Source organism: Tamandua tetradactyla, chromosome 3, assembly GCF_023851605.1.
Source record: "Tamandua tetradactyla isolate mTamTet1 chromosome 3, mTamTet1.pri, whole genome shotgun sequence".
In the NCBI taxonomy this organism is placed as follows: domain Eukaryota; kingdom Metazoa; phylum Chordata; class Mammalia; order Pilosa; family Myrmecophagidae; genus Tamandua; species Tamandua tetradactyla.
In genome coordinates this window covers 37,901,260-37,923,611 of record NC_135329.1, presented here as the reverse complement: position 1 = coordinate 37,923,611, position 22,352 = coordinate 37,901,260, and the positions used below count along the sequence as shown (strand labels likewise).

The following is a 22,352-nucleotide window of genomic DNA, read 5'->3' as shown; positions in this document are numbered from 1 at the left end:
AGAAAAGTCCAGTGCCAGATGGTTTCACAAGTAAATTTTTACCAAATGTTTAAAAACAAGAATTAAAACCAATCCTGCTCAAATTCTTCCAAAAAAACTGAAGATGAAGGAATACGTTTCAATTCATACTATGAGGACAAAATCACTCTAATGCCAAAGCCAGATAAAGATGTCAGAAGAAAAGAAAATCACAGATAAATATTTCTTATAAATATAGATGTGAAAATCCTCACCAAAATACAAGCAAACCAAATCCAACCGCACATTAAAGGATTCTACACCACAACCAAGTGATACTTCTCCCAGGAATGCAAGGGTGGGTTTACATAAGAAAATCTATTAGTACAATATACCACATTAGTAAATAAAGAAAAAATAAAATATATGATCATCTCATTTGACACATCAAAGGAATTTGACAACATCCAACACCTCTTCTTGATTAAACACACACACACACAGAAAACTAGAAATATAATGAAATTTCCCCAATATGATAAAGGGTACATATGAAATACCCACAACTAATATCATACTTAATGATGAAAGACTGCACATTTTCATCCCAGTATTAGGAACTATAAAAGTATGCTTTTAACCACTGCTGTTCAACAATGTACTGGAAGTTCTAGCCTAATTAATTAAGCAAATAAAAGAAACAAACATCTGAATTAGATAGGAAGAAATAAAACTTTCGCTTCTCACAGATGACATGATCCTAAATACAAAATAAAAAAAATCTACAAGAAAGCTACTAGAGTTAAAGATGGAATTCAGCAGTGGCAGGGTACACCAAAAGATCAGTGGTGTCTCCATATACCACCAATGATCAATCCAATAAGGACATCAAGAAAACAGTTGTGGATGGGCCATGGTGGCTCAGCAGCAAGAATGCTTGCCTGCCATGCCAGGGGACCCAGGTTCGATTCCCAGTGCCTGCCCATGTAAAAGAAAAGAAAAGAAAAAAGTTGCATTTACAATAACAACTAAAAGGATCACAAATATTTAGGATTATTTTTAACCAAAGATCTAAAGGATTTTGTGCTGGTTTGAAAGGATGCACGTCCCCTGGAAAAGCCATGTTTTAATATAAATCCCATTTCGTAAAGGTAGAATAATCCCTATTCAATACTGTATGTTTGAATCTGTAGTTATATCATCTCCCTAGAGATGTGATTTAATCAAGAGTGGTTGTTAAACTGGACTAGGTGACAACATGTCTCCACCCATTTGGGTGGGTTTTGATAAGTTTCTGTAGTCGTATAAAAGAGGAAACATTTTGGAGAATGAAGGAGATTCAGAGAGAGCAGAAGATGCTGAAGAACCACGAAGCAGAGTGTCCACTAGCCAGTGCTTTGGAGATGAAGAAGGAAAACACCTCCTGGGAGCTTCATAAAACCAGAAGGCAGGATAGAAAGCTAGCAGATGATACCATGTTTGCCATGTACCCTTTCAGCCGAGAGAGAAACCCTGACCATGTTCACCATTGCCTTCTCGCTTGAGAGAGAAACCCTGAACTTCATCAGCCTTCTTGAATCAAGGTATCTTTCACTGGATGTCTGTGATTGGACATTTCTATAGACTTGTTTCATTGGGACAATTTCTCGGCCTTAGAACTGTATGCTAGACACTTATTAAATTCCCCTTTTTAAAAGCCATTCGTTTCTGGTATATTGCACTTTGACAGCTAGCAAACTAGGACAGACTTGTATACAGAAAACTATAAAAGATTGTTGAACGAAAACAAGGAAGAAAAATAAAAGGAAAGACATAACACATTCATGAATTGGAAGATTAAATATTGTTAAATATTGAAGATGCATGCACCACAGAAGAAATATGTTCTTAAACCTCATCCATTTCTGTGGATGTGTACCAAAGCAGGACCTTTTGATGAGATTACTTCCGATAAGTTGTTGCCCACTTCAGTCAGGATGGGTCTTAGTGCTATGACTGGAGTTCTATAGGAGCAGAATAAAATTTAGACATAGAGAAAGCCACAAGGAGCAAGAAGCTGAACATCAATGAAAGCTGGAAGAGAAGGGAGAGACCAGGAGATACAACCATGTGCCTTGCTCTGTGCAAGCTAAGGACCAAGGATCTCCAAGAACCAGGTCCAGAAAACCAGTCTTCAGAGAAAAAGCATTGCCTCTATAACAGCTTGATTTGGACTTTTTCCAAGCCTCAAACTCTAAGTAAATAATTTTTATTATTAACTTGATCCATTTCATAATATTTGCTTGAGCAGCCCATTATCCTAAAACCTTAGTCTATACTACCCAAAACTATATATCAATTCAATGGACCCCCAATCAAAATCCCAACAGCCTTCTTCACAGAAGTGGAAAATTCAAATATTCGATTCACATGGAAGCACAGGGACTCTGAATGTCAAAAACATCTAAAAAAAAAAAAAAAAAGGTGAAGGACACACACTTCCTGGTTTCAAAGTTTGTTAAAAGTTAATGTAATCAAAACAGTATGATACTGGCACAAGGACAGACATATAGACCAATGGAATAGAAATGAGATTTCATAAATAAACACCCATACCAATGACCAATTGATTTTTTTTTTTTTTAGAATGATACTTTAGTCATTTTTGCTTACATTTGAAACTGGAAATTCACAATTAACATCTTTGCTTCTTATCCACATAGGAAAAAGCCCACCGTTTTGCTGTGCTTTGTTCAAATGAACCTTTATAAGCTGGCTACAATCCAGGTTTATGTGGGATTCTCCTCCCACAATTTCTCTTGGGAAGACCAAATCGTCAAGGAATGCATCACATTCAACTATCAGAATATGACTTCTGGAATGCTTTTGTTTATGTTTTGCATAGCTTTATCAAGTTGGCTTTTTCAAGTTCGTTTAGGTAGAATTTGTTTCTGACCAATAAAGATAGCATGCTTTCTGCTGAACTTTTTCTTGTCTTCATCTACTAGCCAGGCATAGATTTTCTGGAAAGATTTCAGTTGAGGAATGGAATCAAAGATTATAATAGCTTTCTGATCACCATCAACTTCAATTTTCTTGGCTGTTGTTATATACAGCTTCCTTAACTATCAGATTTCATCTGTAGCTCAACATAAGCCTGAGAAAGGCCAGATGGAATTCATCTGGCTGTTCACCTCTGAGTTTCACAATCCTTACCCTGGACTGAAAAGGAAACTTTTTCTTGCTGAGCACCTAGGAAGAGTGCCAATTGATTTTGACTAATGGTGCCAAGACCACACACTGGGGGTAAAAATAGACCCTTCAACAAAGGCAAAGCTGGATACTCACATGCAAAAGAATGAAAGTGGACTCCTACCTCACACCTTATGCAAAATTAACTAAAAACGGATCAAAGATTTAAACACACAAACTAAAAAATAAAATTTCTAGAAGAAAACATAGGGGGATATCGTCAAGACTTTATATTAGGTAATAAGTCTTAGACTTTACCAAAAAATCACAAGCAACAAAGAAAAAAGATAAATTGGAGCTTATCAAAATTAAAACCTTTTTTTGTGTATGTCAAGAAGGTGAAAAGACAACTTACAGATTCATAGAGCTATTCTTGGAAAGCAAATATCTGATAAGGGTTAAATGTCCAAAATATGTGAAAAACTCCTATAACTCAACAACAAAAAGACAAACAATCCCGCTAAAAACTGGGTGAAGGACTCAAATAAGAATTTCTCCAACAAAGATATACAAAAGGCCATTAAACACTTGAAAAGATGCTTAACATCTTAGCTAATAGAAATTGCAAATCAAAGCCATGGTTTAATAACATTTCACACCCACCAAAATGGTTGCTATTTTAAAAATGGAAAATAAGAAATGTTGGTGAGGAAGCAGATGAATAGGAACCCTTACACATTGTCGTGGGGAATGTAAAATGTGTAGCTGCTGTAGAAAGCACTGGTGGTTCCTCAGAGAGTTAAGCATAGAATTACCATATGATCTGGCTATCCCATTTCTGAGGTTTATACCCCAGATAATTCAAAGCAGGGACTCCAACAGATATAAATATTCATAGCAACATTATTCACAATGGTCTAAAGGGGAAGCAACCCAAGTCCCTCAATGAATGAAAATAAACAAAATATGCTATTTATATACATATATACAATGTAATATATTTACTTGTAAGAGGGAATGAAGTTCTGATACATGCTATAACATGGATAACCTTGAAGACATCATGCTGAGTGAAATGAGCTAGACACAAAAGAACAAATACTGTATGATCTCATTTATATAAATAATTGGAATACACAAATTTAGGGGGTCACAAATTAGACTGCCAACTACCAGGGGCAGGGGTGGGGATGGGGAAAGAGGAGTGATTATTTGGTACAGAGTTTCTTTTGAGGTAATGGGAAAGTTCTGCCAATAGAAGATAGTGATGGTAGCACAATATTGTGAATGTAATTAACATCACAAAATTATATATTTGAAAGTAGATAAAATCAGACATGTTATGTTGTATATGAGTAATCATAACAAAGACTATAAAAATTGCACTGTACTCTTGCCATTTCAGATAATGCTATAAGCGGTCAAAAGGAACCATAACATTACTGCCTTTAGGAAAATTCATCTTCATTCTGAAAGTTACAGATCATATTCCACACTGGCCTTATTTTCCAAGTTGTCTATCATTTCTCATTCCTGCATTTTATTGTCATTCTAAATTTTCTATTTGAAATCTGCAACAACGTGGAGAATTTGGCTAAACTTCACCATTAACTATGTTTGAAATAAAGTGTGTTAGAGCAAGGTAATTTTAGAACCGTTTCAAGAGTTAGACAAAGTACTAAGAAGGATCAAAATTATTCTAGCTGACTATTTGAAGTAAAAATAGATGTTCATTATAAATCATGTTTTGATTTTCATTATAGAAAATGTGTTGCTAGATTTTGGGCCACTATTTTAATATTATTGTTTCAGGAACATTTAAATTAATGTAAACATCTGATCCCTTGATGTAATGGCAAAAACCTTTTTATTTTATTATCAAATGAGTAGCTACAAAATAATGTTGCTTCAGGACAAATTTCACCCACAATAGCTCAGCAGTCTAATTGTCTTTTCCACTGAACAAATTCCTTGAAAAATTTATTCTACATCAAAAATGATAATTTGAAGCTTAACTTGGGTGCATTTCTGTAAAATCAAAGTGTGGTTCATCCATTTGAGCTCTTGACTTCATGTATCAATGATAGTAGTTTAGAAAACTCTCTAGTAAAGACACTGTCAAAAATGGATAAACTTGGAAGACTTCCAGGAAGAAGGCTGAATGGAGTAGCTCGAGATTAGCCCTGCTCCAAAGAAAAGTTAGGAAAGGGACAGGAGGGTGACTGAGGTGGTGATTCAGGAGTGCAGCTGACCTGGGAGAGCCTTCTGCACCACATGGGGCAGACCTGATTGCAGAGGCTGAGGAAATGAGCAGTAGAAAGCTGGAGCCTGGCATGGAGGCAAGGAACCCACAGGAGTACATGGACGGGAATGGGGGACTAGGAAATAAGACAGACCGCATTCCTTGGGCACACTATGCTCACCAGTGCAGCCCTGTGACTAGCGACTCACACACCCAAACCCTGTCACCTGCTCCCATTTCTTGCACTCCAGACACTCCCACCCCATCATCCACCACTGCACGTACCTGCCCCATGCTCCCACTCTAAGTGTAGCCCAACCCACTTCTCCTACACCCCTCCAGAATACTACTTCCCTCTTCCTGTTCCCTGCAGGCTGTTGCCAGTGCATAAAGGATGCAGGCACTAACTAACCTCCATACCTAGGCCATCCCTGCTCCTCTGCCCATATTGTCACACAGCCTCACCCCACTCCCCTGAGCTCTGCACACCAGTTTATGGCACTCCTATGCCCACGCATATGTGCAGGCCCCCAATCACATCATTCAGCTCTGGGAACAGTACTTTACAGCAGGCCTAAAACTGTGCATGTGCACGGCCCTCAGCCACAATTCCCAGCTCTGAGAACGGGGTGATCTGCACAGCTGAGTCACATCTGCCCCTAATCCATGAACGCATAATGCTAACCTGCTACCACAGCTGTATGCATGCGCACAAAGGGCCCTCTGCCTTAGACCAGGGTTATGCTGCCCAGACCAGTACACCATACAGCTACATCCTCCCTGGCTACTGGGTGCCCACCTTCACAAGCATTAGCATAACATCCCCAACCTGAACTTAAACCTGCCCTAAGACAAATCACCTCGCTGAGTGTGCCACCCTGTGCCCTACTCCCTACTGTACAACCATCCCACAAACACAAGGCCTTAGACTACTGAAAGAAATCAAATCCCAAAGTAAATCAATCAAGATATTTACATGCCACAAAGACAGCAGAAGATCACTAAACATATCACAATGCAGACAGACATAGCCCTACCTAATGACCAAATTAAAACACCAGGGGAGACACAGACATTGGAACAACTAATCAAAGATATTTATACAACTCTCCTCAATAAAATAAGTAGGATAGCAAATGGCATAAAGAAGATCAAGAAAACAGTAGAAGAGCATAAAGAGGAATTTGAAAGAATAAATAGAAAAATAGCAGAGATTGAAGACTCTGTTGGCCAAATAAAAAACATACTAGAGGCACACAACACAAGATTTGAATAGACAGAAGAAAGAATAAGTGATATAGAGGATAACTGATTTTGAAGACTCAAACAGAAAATGGCAAAAAAAAAAAAAAAAGAAAAAATTGAATTGGATCTCCAGGAAATGATAGACAAAACAAAGCATATAAATATAAGAATCACTGATGTCCCAGAAGGAGAAGAGAGGAGTGAAGGGCTCTGAAGGATAGTTGAGGATATAATAGGGGAAAACTTCTCAACCTCAAAAAGGACATAAATATACAAGTCAAAGAAGCCAGAATCTCTCCCTCAATTTTGAAGGACAATTTGTCTGGGTACAGAATTTTTGGCTGGACATCTTTCTCTTTCAAGATGTTGAATATGTCCAACCACTGGCTTTTCACCTTCAGGATGCTAGTTGAGTAGTCTGAACTCAGTCTTATTTGGTTTCCCTTGTATGTAGTAGATTGTATTTCTCTTGCTGCTTTCAGGATTTTCTGCTTTTCTTCAACATTTGTCAGACTGTTTGTTACGTGCCTTGGGGAAGGCCTATTTGGATACATTCTGTTTGGAGTTTGTTGGGATTCCCTTACCATCAGGGAATTCCCTGATACTGTGTCAAACTTTAGGGATGCCCAAATCAATAGGCCGTGCTCTTGATCATGAGGCTTACCTTGTGAAGCTTATGCAGGTAGCAGAGAAGCTTATACTACCTATAGGAATGCCTAAGAGTTACTTCTGGAGGACTTCTTTTGTTGCTCTATTGAGACCTCAATCTCTCTAAGCCCAACTCTGCAGGTGAAATCATTGTCTTCCTTCCTACTTGGTACATGTTGTCCAGGGCTGAAAGTCACCCTTGTGATGTGGGAGATGAATCCCAGGGATGAATCCAGACCTGGAACTGCAGAATCAACAATTCCATCCTAACCAAAAGGGGGAAGAGAAGTGTAATTAATAGTGGCAGAGAGAGTTCAGATAGAGTTGAGAGGCTACTCTGGAGTTGCACTTATGCAAGCTTCAGTTTGACCTTGCTGCCTATCATAGCGTGCCAACCCCCAATCAGGACCAACCCAGCCAATCCTAAAGAACAGCAAGGGCAATATAGAAGATTCCACAAGGGTCCCATGCTTAGAGTAACTTTCCAAAAACCTACAACCTCCATATGGGTCCCTGGTTCAGATAAGTCCTGAAACCTAGTCCAGCCTCTCCAGAACATCAGATAGTTCCATCTCCCCGCCCCATATTAGTGACAGACCCTTCCAATATAAAAAATTTAGAATGTCCATAGCCCAAATACCCCTAAAGAATGGGATGGAAAGATCAAAGGTGATGATGGAGTTTTACAGTGAAGATCAGATTTAACACATGAATAAGAATGCTGAATCTTTAAATTGATATATTTTTTAATCTCCAGTATCTTAGAGCAGCTAGAAGTAAAAACCTAAAATTGTGAAATTGTAACCCATGTGAAACTCTAAAATATTTTCTACAACTAATAGTAGTGCTGTGCTTTGAAATTTATAGGCTTTTTGTATATATGTTATTTTTCACAAAAAAAAAGAAAGAAAAAAAGTTGATTGTGATGATAAAAAAATATATTTAAGTCCTCTAGTCTCCTATATTCTGGAGCAGCTAGAAGGAAAAAAATATGAGAAGATCATATGACAACCCATGACAAACTCTGGCAACTGTTCTGTAACTACTTTTTGAAGAGTGCTTTGAAAACTATTGCTTTTTTATTTATTCATTTTGTATATATGTTATACTATAAAAAAATTTAAAAAGTTGAAAGAAATGGATGAACTTTGAAGACATCATGTTGAGTTAAATAAATCAGACACAAAAGAACAAGTAATAATGCATTTTATTTACATGAAATACTTAGAAAAATAAAATTCATAGATAGAAAGTAGATTATAAATTACCTGGGATTAGAGGGTGGTGGAATTAGAAGCTATTACTTAATGAGTACAGCATTTCATTTTGGGTTGACAAAAAGGTTTTGGTACTAGATGGTGGTGTTGGTGCAACAATATTGCAAATGTAATAAATATCAGTAATTTACACACATGAAAGTAGTGACAATGGGAAATTTTTTGCTGTCTATATGTTGCTAAATAAACAGTTGAAAAAAAAAGGATTTGCCATTAATTAGGTAGCAGTGTGACCTTAGGGAAGAACTTGATGTTTCTAAACTTGTTTTCACTTTAATAAAATAAGAAAGTATGACTTCTGAATTTTAAGACCTGCATCCATCTTAATTCCTTGTATTATGTGGTCTAACCAGAAATTTCTGGAGACAGTGTCATTTACATGTCCAAATAACAGAAGTTCATTCAAATATTTAAAAGCATGAAGAGGGATGTGATTACTGAAACAGGAAGGGAGGTATACAGAGAATTATGTTGAAGAAATTATAGTATCTAGTGCAAAATAACCAATACAGCATCCAATAAAATACAGTATCAAATGCAAATTTAAAACCATAACTATAAATGTGACTTAAGCATGCTTCTCCTTTTGAGTGTATAGTTATGACATTGCATGGTAAGGTGACTTTATATTTTAATTTGCCCAGGATAGCCCTACTTTAGATTTCTTACTGTTGCATCTACCTTAGCATTTGTTCTGCCCCCAAATAGGGTTCTCTACTGGACAGTTAATTATATGGTCACCCTCTGTATGATGGATTAAAAAAGCTATGCAAGATAAGGCAAGATGGTGGCATAGTGAGACATGGAATATAGCTCATCCTTCAGAACAGCTAGTAAATATTCAGGAATTGGAGGACATCAGTGACTGGGCACACAGTATACACAAGTCTGGAAGGGGTAAAATGGCTGAGATCCCACACAGAGCTGTAAGTCTCACAAGCCACAGAGGCTGGTGCCCCTCCTCCATGACACAGTGGGCTGGTTCCCCAATAGGAAAGGAAACAGACTTCAGTAGTAGCAAACACTTAGCTCAGCAAAGCTCCAATTGTGGAATTAATAAATTCTAACTACTGAAAACAGGACCAGAGCACAGATAAACTCGGAATAAGCACTAAAGAAACCAAGAGTTTTCAATCTAGCAGTGATGGAGTGGGGCTGATGGAAAACAACAACAACAACAATAAAGGCTTTTTTTTCCAGCATGAAATACTGGAAATGGGCTGAGCAACAAGAAAAGGAGACACATAGAGCTTCAGGATATATAGAGTCACATCCCAAGTCAAGCTCTTGATGCCTGACCTGAGAAGGGGGGAGGTCCAGCTCTGAAAAGGATTTTGCTTCCTTTTTTAACCTCTTAATAGATCATTATATAGAACCACAAGCTTCTCAGGCTTCAGCACTGCTTCAGGCAAGGACAGAACTAAGGCATGTCTGAGAGACAAAGTACCTAGTCAGATGAAAGTGGTTAATTCCATAAAGGGTATACTTCCCCAAGAAAAGGTGGGAAGGACCCAGCTCAAGGGAGGCTCTCTTGCAGGGAATTCAGGCCCCAGGGGCTGGAAAACAGAAGTAATCAAAGTCTGCCTGCTACTGCCGCCTCTGTCTCAACCATGCTTCTGACAGGGAGAGCCTGCTAAAATTAAAGGCATTGCATCACTTTACACTGGCCAGAAGCTGTGGGCAGAAAAGTACCACATGACAAACAGGATAGAAAAAGTACAGAAGCTAGAGGTTTCATAATAAAGTCTGACAAACTGCTGGGTCTCATCCTCAGGGAAAACTGACGCTGGCTACTCTTTCCTTCTGAGACATGATCCTGCTCTGTCTGGGAAATCTGACTGAGTGCAACAGTTTCTGAGGAGACCCTCCTCATAAAAAAAGGTTCCATATAGGCATGGCAAGAAACAGAAAAGCAAGAACTGAAAATTTCTATCTAGTTAAATAGAACCTGTGCTAGAGATCTAGACTAAGTTGAACTGGATGTCAAAGAACAGATAGAGGACAAAGCCATCCAGCAAGAAAACCCTGGGTAAAAGAGTGAAAACAACCTCCAGAATAAAGTTGAACTGGATGTCAAAGAACAGATAGAGGACAAAGCCATCCAGCAAGAAAACCCTGGGTAAAAGAGTGAAAACAACCTCCAGAATAAACTAATTAAGGAAATCAAATGACTAGATATAAGCAAAAAAATAACAAGTCATACCAGGAAAATTGAAGATATGGCCCAGTCAAAGGAACAAACCAACGCTTCAAATGAGACACAGGAGTTGAAACAAATAATTCAGGATGTTCATGCAAAATCTCATCAAAAATCAAATCAATGAGTTCAAGGAGGATATAAAGAAGGCTTTGGAAACTGAATCCCCCCAAAGAGAGATGATTCCCAAGTTCTCTTTAGGACTCAGAGAAATGTTATATTTTGCCTTATTTGCCATTTGAGAAAATATGATCTGGTGTATTTACTAATATGTTATATAGTAAAATGGTAATAAAATATCTTTTCATATAAAAAAAAAAAAAAAAAAAAAACAGGGCCCATCTATATGCTGTCTACGGGAGACTCACTTTAGACCCAAGGACAAAAATAGACAGAAAGTTAAAGGTTGGAAAAAGATATTTTGTACAACCAACCAGAAAATAGCTAACCTGGGGTAGCTATTTTAATATTCAACAAATTAGACTTCAAATATAAAACAATTAAAAGAGTCAAGGAAGGACACTATGTATTAATAAAAATAACAATTCAACAGAAGACATAATAATCATAAATATTTTTACACTGAGCCAGGGTATTCCAAATATATGAGGCAAATGATGACAACACTGAAGGGAGAAGTAGACACCTCTACCATAATAGTTAAACTTCAATTTCCTGCTTTCACCAATGGTTGGAATATCCAGGTAGAGCACAATAAAGAAACCAAGATTTTGAAGAATGCTATCAATGAACTAGACTTAACAGACATTTACAGAACATTACAACCTACAATAGTAGTGTGTACTCAAGGATCATTCTCAACGACAGAGCATACGCTGGGTCACAAAACAAGTCTCAATAAATTTTTAAAAAATTGATACCATACACAACACTTTCTAGGATCATAATGGAATGAAGCTGGAAATCAATAACAGGCAGAGGACCAGAAAATTCACAAATATATGGAGGCTAAACCACACAGTCTTAAACAACCAGTGGGCCAAGGAAGAATTCACAAGAGAAATCAGTAAATAACTCAAGGCAAATGAAAATGAAAATACAACATATCAAAATTTATGGGATGCAACAAAGGCAGTACTGAGAGGGAAATTACTGTCTTAAATACCTAATTAAAATGAAGAAAGAACAAAAATCAAGGAGTTAACTGTTCACTTGGAAGAACTAGAATAAAACAACAAACTAATCCCAAAGCAAACAAAGAAAATAATGAAGATTAGAGCTGAAACAAATGAAATTGAGAATATGGAAACAATAGAGAAAATCAACAAAACCAGGAGTTGGTTTCTGAGAAAATCAATAAAATCAATGGAACTCAGCTAGTTTGACTAAAAAAAAGAGAGATGATGCAAAAAAATAAAATATAAATGGAAAAGCAGACATAACCACTGACCCTGCAGAAATAAAGGATGTAATGACAGGATACTATGAATAACTATATGCTAATAAGCTAGATAATGCAGATGAAATGGACTAATTCCCAGAAAGGAATGAGCAACCAGCACTGACTTGAGAAGAAATAGGAAACAGATGAACTCAACAAACCAATCACAAGTAAAGGGATTGAATTAGTCATCAAGAAGCTCCAAAAATAGAAAAGTCCAGGACCAGAAGGGTTCATATGTGAATTATAGCAAACATGCAAGAAAAATTAGTACCAATCTTGCTCAAACCTTTCAAAAATTTGAAGAGGAGAGAAAGCTACCAACCCATCCTATAAAGCCAACATCACTCTAATAGTAAAGCCAGACAAATATACTAGAAGAAATAAAATTACAGACTGTGCTGGTTTGAAAGGATGTATGTCCCCTAGAAAAGCCATGTTTTAATCTAAATTCCATTTCATAAAGTGGAATAATCCCTGTTCAATACTGTATGTTTGAAACTGTAATTAGATCATCTCCCTGTAGATGAGATATAATCAAGAGTGGTTCTTAAACTGGGTTAGCCGGAGGCATCTCTCCATCCATTTGAGTGGGTCTTGATAAGTTTCCGGTTTCCTATAAAAGAGGAAATATTTTGGAGAATGAGAGATTCACAGCGAGCAGAGCAGAACGACATAGCCACGAGAAGCAGAGTCCGCCAGGCAGCGACTTTTGGAGATAAAGAAGGAAAATGGCTCCTGGGGAGCTTCATGAAACAGGAAGCCAGGAGAAGAAGATAGCAGATGATGCTGCGTTTGCCATGTGCCCCTCCAGATGAGAAAGGAACCCTGATTGTGTTCACCATGTGCCTTTCCAGATGAGAGAGAAATGCTGACTGTGTTGGCCATGTGCCCTTCTCACATGAGAGAGAAACCCGGAACTTCATTGGCCTTCTTGAACCAAGGTATCTTTCCCTGGATGGATGCCTTTGATTGGACATTTCTATAGACTTGTTCTAATTGGGACATTTTCTCAGCCTTAGAACTGTAAACTAGCAACTTATTAAATTCCCTGTGCTGGTTTGAAAGGAAGTATGCCCCCTAAGAAAAGCCATGTTTTAATATAAATCCCATTTCATAAAGGTAGAATAATTTCTACTCAATGCTGTATGTTTGAAACTAATGAGATCATCTCCCTGGTTGATGTGATTTAGTCAAGAATGTTTTTTAAACTGGATTAGGGGACGACATGTCTCCACCCATTTGGGTGGATCTTGATTGGTTTATTGGAGTCCTATAAAAGAGGAAATATTTTGGAGAATGAGGGATTCAGAGAGATTCAGAGAGCAGAACGATGTAGCCATGAGATGCAGAGAGTCCACGAGCCAGCAACCTTTGGAGATGAAGAAGGAAAATGCCTCCCAGGGAGCTTAATGAAACAGGAAGCCAGGAGAAGATGCTAGCAGATGACGCCATATTCACCATGATCCCTTGCAGCCGAGAGAGAAGCCCTGAACTTTTTCGGCCTTCTTGAACGAAGGTATCTTTCCCTGGATGCCTTTGATTGGACATTTCTATAGACTTGTTGTAATTGGGACATTTTCTCAGCCTTAGAACTGTAAACTAGGAACTCATTAAATTCCCCTTTTTAAAAAGCCAATCCATCTCTGGTGTGATGCATTCTGGCAGCTAGCAAACTAGAACACAAACCAATCTCTTTAATGAATATATGGGCAAAATGCTCAATAAAATACTTGCAAACCAAATCTAGCAGTACATGAAAAGAATTATACACCATGACCAAGTGGGATTTATTCCAGTTATAGAAGGCCAGTTCAACATAAGAAAATCAATGGTTGTAATACAGCATATCAATAAGTCAAAGCAGAAAAAAACATGCTCATCTTGATTGATACAGAAAACACATCTGACAAAATTCAACATCCTTTCTTGATGAAAACATTCCAAAGGATGGGAATAGAAGGGAACTTCCTCAACATGATAAAGGGAATATATGAAAAACCCACAACTAATATCATCCTCAATAGGGAAAAACTGAAAGCTTTCCCTCTAAGATCAGGAACAAGACAGGGATTCCTACTGTCTCCACTGTTATTCAGCATTGTGCTGGAAGTGCTAGTCAGAGTAATTAGACAAGAAAAAGAGATAAAATGTGTACAAATTGGAAAGGAAGAAGTAAAACTCTCACTGTTTGCAGATGACATGATACTACATATCAAAAACCTCAAAGAATCTACAGTAAAACTACTAGAGTTAATAAGTGAGTATGGCAAAGTGGCAGGGTTCAAGATCAACACCCAAAAATCAGTAGTGTTTCTATACACTAGTGATGAGCAATCTGAGGAGGAAATCATGAAAACAAATTTCATTTATAATAGCAACCTAAAGAATAAAATATTTAGAAATAAATTTAACTAAAGATACAAAAGACCTATACACCGAAATCTATAATTGCTAAAAGAAATAATGGAAGACCTAAGTAAATGGAAGGGCATACTTCCATTTCATGTTCATGGATTGGAAGACTAAATATAGCTAAATGTCAATTCTGTCCAAACTGATTTCTGGATTCAATGCAACACCAATTAAAATCCTAACAACATACTTTTCAGAAATAGAAAAAACAATAACCAAATTTATTTGGAAGGGCAGGGTGCTCCAAATAGCCAAAAACATCTTGAGAGAGAAAGATGAAGTGGGAAGTCTCACACTACTGAGCCTATTACAGGGCTACAGTGGTCAAAACAGCATGGTACTGGCATAAGGATAGATATACTGACCAATGAAATGAAAATGAGGGCTCAGAAATAGACCATTTCACCAACTGATGAAATTGATCTTTGATAATGCAGTCAAGCCAACCCATCTGGGACAGAGCAGTCTTTTCAATAAATGGTGTTTGGAGAACAGGATATCCATACTCAAAAGAATGAAAGAGTATCTATATCTCACAATCTATACAAAAATTAACTCAAAATGGATCAAAGACCCAAACATTATAGCTAAGACCACAAAACTTTTAGAAGAAAATTGAGGGAACTATCTTATAAATCTTGTAAAATGAGGCAGTTTCCTAGGCTTTACACCCAAAGCACTAGCATTGAAAAGACATAAATAAATAGGATCTCCTCAAACTAGTCACTTTTGTGCATCAAAGAACTTTGTCAGGAAAGTAAAAAGGCAGCCTACGCACTGGGAAAAAAATATTTGGAACCATATATCAAACAAAAGTTTAGTATCCAGTATATATAAAGAGATTCTTCAACTTAAATACAAAAAGACAATTTTTTTTTTAAATGGGCAAAAGACACGAGCAGTGACTGCCCAGAAGAGGAAACACAAATGGCAAAAGGCACATGCAAAGATGCTCAACTTCACCGGCTATTAGGGAAATATAAAGCAAAATCACATGGTGATATCATCTCATATGCACTAGAATGGCCACCATAAAAAACAGAAAATTACAAGTTCTGGAGAGGATGTGGAGAAACATGCACACCTATCCACTGTCGGTGGGAATACAAAATGGTACAACTGCTCTGGAAATTTTTTCATGGTTTTAAATATATATTTAAGTAAGAATTTAAAATATTTTCAGATTTCATCTGCACAAAAGTTTGGGGGGAAGAGATTACTGCCATTGAATGCATATTTAAAGATTGTCTAGGAATTTGATTCTTTATTTCCATATTTTTGTTTTTTCTCCTGGTTTAAGAGTCAGTTCTTTTACCTATGGAAATTATATGTGCGAAATTCTAAATGCAATGTTTCTAAATTATTTACCCTCATGAATAAGAATAGGGACATGGATGTAACTGGATAGAAACAGTGCAAAAATATTTGGCTCTGAAATATATTGTATATTCTGCTTAAAAAAAAAAAATCTATGTACCATCTGTTCATAGGTTGGGTAAGATATCAGCAGTAGATGATTGCAGAAGGCAGACACCAGTTTCTTTTTTATTACAATATATGGTGAATGGGCAACCATAATCAAAAGGAAATTTAATGCTGTATCTTAGTTTTCCAGGGCCTCTGTAACAAGGCACCACAGACTGGTTAGCTTAAATAGGAAATCTATTGTCTCACAATTTGGGAGGGTAGAAGTCACACACACATACAAAATCTGTTTTAGTTTTCAAATTTCTAAAACAAATATCATTCAATGGATTGGCTTAACAGGACTTTACTGACTCCTAGTTTCAGAGGCTAGAAGTCTTCTTCCAGAACAGTAGCTTCTGGCTGGATGGCAGTCTCTGGAGTTTCTTGGCTGTTCCTTCACTGGGCAATGGACATGGTGCTGTCTTCCCCTTTCTTTTCTGGAACCCATTGGCCTCCAGCTCTGGTTCCTCCATGTGGCTTCTTTTCTCGATGAATTTCATTCTATTTATAAAGGTCTTTAGTAATTGGGATTAAAGTCTAAACTGTTTCAGTTAGGTCCCACTCTGAGTTAACATCTTTGAGAGTTTATAATGTGTCCAGGACCAGGGATTGGGACCTGAGCATGCATTTTGTGGGGAACATTATTCAATCCCTAAATCAAAGTGTCGGCAGCATCATGCTTTTCCTGAATGCTGTAGCATTTTGCTGGTAGCTTGCTGCCAATTCATAATTCAATCTCCATCTTCGTCACATGGCCCTCTCTCTCCTCATCTATCTCCTTCTGACTGTGTCCATATTTCCTGTTTGTGAGGACTCCAGACATACTGGATTAAGATCTGCCCTGATTCAGTTTGACCTCACTTAAGTAATTGCATCTTCAGAGATCCTATTTATAAATAGCATCTCTCATTCAGATATTGGTTCACATGCACAGGACCTGGCATTAAGAATTGAAAGTGTCTTTGTGGGGGGCATGATTCAATCTATAACACTCTCTAGTTCTAATTTAGGGGTATGGAGTATAACTGTAGAATTAATTATGAAAGATGTGCCATTATTGAAAAAGCTATTAAAAAAAAAAGAACTTTTTACAATAAGCAACTCTCAGTTTTTATTCTCTCTACTTTCCTTCCATAGTTTTTACTCTCTGTAACTGCTGTTTTTCTTCCAGTTTAAATGAACTGGTCTCTTAGTTATGAGTAAAGATTTCAGCCAGTAGAACCAAGCATTATTTACCTGTTAGCTTGTCCTGAAAGCCACACACATGGGTCTGTATTTCCCTGAGCCCTGTCACTCTAATGAATGGCTGATGGCGTTTGTAAACACAAGCTATCTTGCAAACAGCAGGGCTTTGAGTGATGGCAAAGCCCAGCCTCTGAAAACACTTGATCTTTGCAACAGTTAAGTCTCTCAAGAGGGAAAAAGATAATGAGACCTTAGCACCCCTGGTCCATACTCATTCTCCACCCACTCTACTACGTGGTGATGGGAGAACAGCATTCAGTAAACTCCCTTCTCCATCTTCCTCAATCATTCTTCCTTTTATGTCAATTCCTTTTGCTTATCTAAATATTAAGGCTTTTCCCTTTTAATCTGTATATTTTTAGTATTACCCAAATGAATTTCCCTGTTCACTGAATCTATTTTTTTTATTATAAAAAAGTTCATTATGCCTGCGCCATTTAAAACTTAATTTATTTCTCCATTTTGAGTAACTGTAATATTCTATATTTATATACAATAGTTCCTGGCATGAATTAGATATTCAACACAATAGTATAATTTTATCCAAAACTATAAGTATTGTCTCTTTTCTTTTGAAATGGGACATATTAGAAGTATAAGCACCTATTTTAAATGTGTTAATTCTTAAAATACTTTCATATAAATGCAGGGGGAAAGTTTAATTATCTAGTGATAGTTATAAAGAATGAATGAGAAGTACTTTGTATTCAAATATTGGACCCTGAATCTGTCATCTCCTAGCTAAGTGAACATGGGAAAATGACCCAACATTTAGCATCCTCAATTTCCTTATCTGTAAAATGGGAATAATAATTCCTGCTTATCAGGCTTATAAAATGTATGCTTTATAATATTTATAAAACTTTGTTATGCTGATGTGCTTAATAAATAAACATACACACACATATCAGGTAAATACTGGTTCCATTCTCAATTAAACCCTCACATGGAGCACTATTCTCTGGGGACTCACTTTACAGAGGCTCAGAATTTTCCACACCTTAAATTTCTGTTTCTTTGTGTCCAGGAGTTTAGTTCTCAGCAGTATGCCTTTCCTCTAGCATTTTACTATAAGCTTCAAAGAGCAATCAGGCTGCACTCTCCATATTTAGCTTGAAAATCTTTGCAGTTGAATATCCAAACCTATCACTTTCATGTTCTGTCTTTCATCTCACATCAGAACTCAATTTTGCCGAGTTCTCTTCCACTTTAAAACCAGGATTGCCTTTCCTCCAGTTTCCAATGACACGTCTGTCATTTTCTTCTAAATTCTCATTGAAAGTTCCTTTAGCACTCATATTTCTACCAACAGTCTCTTCAAGGAAATCTAGGCTTTTTCTATCAAGAACCTCACAATTCTTCCAGCCCATACCCATTACGCAATTCCAAAGCCATTTCCACATTTTTAGTACTTGGAATAGCAGCACCCCACTCTCCTGGTACCAAAATCTGTTTTAGTTCCCTAAGTTGCTCAAGAAAATACCATGAAATGGATTGGTTTAAACAATATGAATTTATTACCTTATGGTTTTGAGGCTAAACAGAAGTCCAAATTAAGGCATTCACAAGGCAATGGTTTCTCTCCAAAGACCATGGCACTGTGAGACCAGCTGCCAGCAATCCTTGGCTCCTCTGTAACAAGGGAAGGTACTTAGTGGCATCTGCTGGGCTCCCCATTCTCTTCTGGGTTTTGTTGATTTCAGGTTCTTGCTTCTGTGACTTTCTCCTCTGTGTCTGAATTTCATTCTTTTATTAAGAACCCCAAGTAATGGGATTAAGACCCATATTGATTGATATGGGACACACCTTAACTGAAGTAAACTCATCAAAAGATCCTACCTACAATGGGGTTTACACCCATAGGAATGAATTAAATTTAAGAACTTGTTTTGCTGGGGTGCATACATCTTCAAACTGCAAACTATATGTATATGTATAGGTATGCGTGTACGTATACGTATACCTATACCTATACGTATATCTACAGCTATATCTATATCTTCTCTGGCCCAGGTACTTTGCTTAACATTGGTGAACAAAAATCAGGGTCTCCATCATTAATGAAGCAGACATCTAAAAATATGGTCCATAAAACTGGTCAGGCACTTAATAAATAAAAAATATCTATTAAATGCTTATTTGATGACAAACAAATATTCTGGGTATGCAATCAAGTACAAGACAGTTTGCCTTAGCAAGAAGTTTATGTTCTAGGATAAAACAACAAAAATAACCATATAAATGGATAAATAAGGATTTTCAGTTTTTGGCATATGCCGTATAATTGATAAACTGGGTAATGTGGCAGAAATGACTTGGCGGTTAGCTGCCTTATCTAGGATGGTTAGGGAATATTTCATCTAGGACTTGATATTGGAATTGTTAGCTGAATGAGGAGAAGGAGACAGCTACATGAGGATTCATTCTTTCATTCATTCACAAAGATATATTTATTGAGTACTTACTAACTCCTAAGCAGCACACAAAGCATAATTCCCACCCTCTTGCTTCTAGGATACAACAAACAAGATAAATAAAATATTTAGCTACTACATGAGAGATGACAAAGAGAAAAATTACACATTTAGGAAGATTAGAAAATATGTGTGTGTATATGTGTGTACATGGGTACTGGAGAATGGCTGCAGTTGAGAACTCAGGAAAGGCCTACCTGAGAAGGTAAATATTACCTAGGTAAGGCATAGGCATTAAATAAGATCAGAAAAGGGTCAGAGAGCTGGAGACGAAGTCCAGCAGAGTGTCTTTGCTATATCCAGGGATTAATACATCCATTTTTAGATTATGGGCTGTCAAGAGCAAGGACTGAGATGTCTGAGGTGGCAGAGAGGACTCACTCAAATGCTCAGGTCTTTTTGAAATCTAATAAGCAGAACTGTAGGCTTTTAAAAAATTTAACAACCAGAATGACTAGTTATCAGCCCTGCTTATTGCATATCCAAGAAGAGATGGCAGATTGACAGTTACATACATAAGTCTAGGTGTCAGAAAATAGGTCCAGACAGAGAATAGAATCTAGGGAATCACAAGCTTTGAGACAGTATTTAAAACCATGAGACTGGAGGGGATCACCAAAGGAATGAATGTAGGCTGGAAAGGGAATAGTTTCAAGGGCTGAGACCTGAATCTCTCCAGAGCAAAAGCAGGAACCAGCAGATGGGACTGAGAAGGAGTAGCTAACTGAGCTCAGCAACAGAAATGTCAGTGACTGACCTTACAATATTATTCCATTTACAGTGGAGTATTTGGGGCCAAAGCCTAACTGGAATGGGTTCAAGAGAGAATGCAAGGGGAGAAATTGGAGACAGCAGGTAACAGTTTGCTACATAAGGGATGAGAGAGGTTGGAAAAGAATGGTCCAAGCAGAAAGAGTGGCACATGGATTTTCTAAGCCTAGCACAGTCAAGGGAGCAAGAAAAGTTAAGTGCATTTGTTGTTTAGGGAACAGAGGAGAAAGCAGAAGAAAAAGAGCCTAGATCCTGACGACTTTTCAAGCCATAAAATATGTTGCATTTTATTTTAGGAGAAATGATAGGTATTTAGACACCATATCTACCTAAGGCAGCTTGGAATGTGTCCAGAGAAGTTGTGAAGGCTCTTGTGTTACTTGAGTTTTAAAAGAGGATTAGGGAATTACGCAGTGATAAAAGGGGAGTCTGGGAAGGAAAGGAGGCTGAGAAGGGCATTCACAATGGAGCTTCAGCGTTAGGGAAGCCATTGGCTTTGTTTTCATTTCTGCGTGTGTGTATGTGTGTGTGTGTTGGGGGGGGGGGGGGTGTTGCTGAAGTGTAGGGAGATAACATTGGCCCTAATCATAGAAAGCCTTTAAGATACTTAAAGAAAATCAGATTTATCTTATAGGTTTAATAAACCTTGAACGCTTTGAAACATGGGCAAAGATGAGTAAATAGATGAATAGAGAGAGGGAAGTAGATCCTTCAGAACACATCCTTCGCAAGATGTTCCCAAAATCTTTATTTTTATTTTTTTTGCACGGGCAGGCACCAGGAATCGAAACCGGGTCTCTGGCACAGCAAGCAAGAACTCTGCCTGCTGAGCCACCGAGGCCCACCCTCAATATCTTTTAATCTTGGAGCTAAAATATATTAATCCAATTAAAATTATAATGTCGTAATGCAGAATTTGTAAGCCGATGTCATTTACCAAAAACACTTAACTCTGCATAAGAAATACTGAGTAACAAAAAATAAAAAGGAATTGTTCAAACTTTCTTGCATACTAAGCCTCATTTTAATAGTACATATCAATTAATTCTCTTAACATATTGAATATCAGTTTAAAATCATGAGAAATGCAAGTCTGGTTTATCTCATGATAATTAAAGTTTATCACAAGTACAGAAGAGAATATTAACATAATATTTGTTCATTTATTTTCTGGCAGGTAAAAGAAAATCATTATTTAGAAGGATGGTAATACTGGAGGAAAATGTTCATGTATTTTATAAAAATACCCAGAGAAGAGAAATTAGTTTGTCGTTTTGATTGCTAAGGAAAGTGAAAGAGAGAAAAGTGAGCTTTCATTCAACTAGAGCAAATAAAAATATGCTATTGTGATGTAAATAACATGTAATGTAAAATTAAAATAAAGACAAAATATTCTAAATATTATATATATGGATTCTAGAAGATTGTGTTTGAAAGTAAGCAATGTGGTACTCTGTTAGGTTGGAAGGATAGACTTTATATAAACCCTGTTTTGAACTTAATAATAAATGATAAATTGAATTTAGATTACACACCATTCAGCAAACACTCAACATTATAAGAGGATATTTGTTAGCTCATTTCATAGAAATTGTCACAATTTATTTACATGACACATTCACCTAATTAATTTGATAATCTTCTAAATCTTTTCTATCTTTTAAAGAATAACGCACAAAATAGTCCTTTCAAAAGCTAAATGTAAATATATGGGATCATTTTTCCCAATGTTAGAAACCTCCAGAGACTTGTAGAATATTTATCATATCATATTCTACAATATGTGCATTTGCACAAATCAAATATAGAAATTTTTCTTGAGGGGGAAATGGAAAATTTC

At 37.0% G+C, this 22,352-nt stretch overlaps 1 protein-coding gene and 1 pseudogene across 1 annotated transcript in view; both read right to left on the bottom strand.

Annotated features, from left to right (window-relative positions):
* The window catches only part of LOC143675538 (CUB and sushi domain-containing protein 1-like), a 925,048-nt gene that overhangs the window by 259,291 nt on the left and 643,405 nt on the right, over positions 1-22,352 (bottom strand). The window lies entirely within an intron of this gene.
* Positions 2,593-5,665, bottom strand: LOC143676713 (small ribosomal subunit protein eS7 pseudogene; annotated as a pseudogene).